The following is a 2,016-nucleotide window of genomic DNA, read 5'->3' as shown; positions in this document are numbered from 1 at the left end:
TTCATTGATTGTCCATGTAACAATAATTTCATCAATTTGCAATAAATTTTGTCATTAATAAATGTTATGGTATGTTATGGTAAACTGTGATCAAAGATGAAAACAATTTGATCCACTATCTAACCTACACCTGATGAAGGCTCTTCTTTCATCGTCTGGTCTTCTGGTCATCTTCTTCCATCATAATAGAAGGCTTATTACCACAAATGTAGTTCTTGACTTAAAGTCCTTTAGATTTCCTCCGTGTTGTGCAGATATTATAACATTGTCCATTAAAGTTCATATTGAGAAGATATTGATATAACAACAAAGTCCATATGTTATGTTTCACTTCACCAAGACATAGACTGTAGAGGAGTTTCCTTTGGTAATTCCCTTGACCACCTGTCACTGTACAATCATGTGACACTTCTGGAGCAATACTGCAAAAGCAAGGCAAGTGTGAATTCTGACATCATCCCTGCTGCTTGTCAGTAAGGTTCAGTCCTGGAATCTCAGTCTCTTGGATACACAATATCTGTGTTCGGGTTTTATCATTCACAACCCTTTTGCTCACCAAACAACTTGAAGTCTTGAAATAGAAAGGATTCCACCAAACATTGATGAGGACGTCTTTATATCTGTCCAATCATCAGCTGATCAAAGGTTCCAACCTCCAGTAATAATTTTTAAACACAGTCCTTGGCATAAGCTTAAGCATATAGCATCATACCTTCAGATTTTGTCTTTTCCCGCACATCTTCTTCTTGTAACTGTTAAAGTCTTTTTATTAACATTTGATATCAAACTTTATCATAATCTTGGACTTGATTGAAGATAAGTTTTCTTTCCCTAATAGCTAAGCCAAATTAGGCAATTAACTAAACTATAATATCACAGTGTACCATACCACTCATTTATATATCATATTCAAACTATCAGATAATAGTACTTTGGATACAATAATCTATATAAACATCATATATCAACATATATATCTTTATATCTATATGTATGAATATATATGTGTACTTTACTTGTGATGACAAATTGCAACATGACTTTGAAATATAATGTGATTTCATTATTAATTACCATTCTATAGACAATCACAATATTTATTCTTTAGTTAGAACTTATCACCAATTATACTAAACATATGTTCCTATATGAATGTGTTATCATACTTAATCATACATTTTAGTCACTTTATTTTCCTTTTTAATAAGAAATAATTTTATTTTACATTCATTTATTAAATATCATTGTGTTCTTTATCTGAGACACAATATTAACCTTTATTCATAAAAACGTATGTGCCTAAAGTTTCCTCTTAACACCTCGTCTCTTCACAGATTCCTGTGACCTTCTTAACCTTTCAGATACCTCCAATACCAAGAATAGAGACAAGACTTACACACTTGACTCTGTCTTAACTTAACTGTATATATTCTTGTGTACTGGCTGTATATGAATACCATATATATGAAATAAGTATATAAAACATAAACATTTCAAAATATGTCACATCCTATAATCAGAAGTTTAAAGAATAAACCAGAGACTATCTCTCTTGATATCCCATATCCTTTGATGATATTATACTTCTCCTTTCATGAAGATGATTAGCTTATCTTATTTGCATATAAGACACTTATGTTTTCCCAATGTTTGTTTCCCCAATGTTTGTTTTCCCAATGTTTGTAGATGTTGATGTGTGTAAGTGTATGCAAGTGTGTGCGTACATGTAAGAATACATAATCAATAAAACAATAATACAATACTGGTTATAGCTAACTAGATTCTTCCACCATACCTAATATATTTATTATCCCATGATCCAATTACCCCAATAAACCTTTATTATTTGTCAGGTTTGAACAAATATATTGAAGAGCTATCTGTATCTTCTCAAAAGCTACTTTTTCCTACAGAATGTTCACCTAAAATAACCTTGCTTTGTAATGCAGCTGTCACCTTTTCTCTCAGCTCATGTGACTTAAACACTTGGTTTTCCTGTAGGTATAAACATGAAAT

This window comes from Leptodactylus fuscus, chromosome 6 (assembly GCF_031893055.1).
Source record: "Leptodactylus fuscus isolate aLepFus1 chromosome 6, aLepFus1.hap2, whole genome shotgun sequence".
In the NCBI taxonomy this organism is placed as follows: domain Eukaryota; kingdom Metazoa; phylum Chordata; class Amphibia; order Anura; family Leptodactylidae; genus Leptodactylus; species Leptodactylus fuscus.
Note: the sequence above shows the minus strand (reverse complement) of the source record.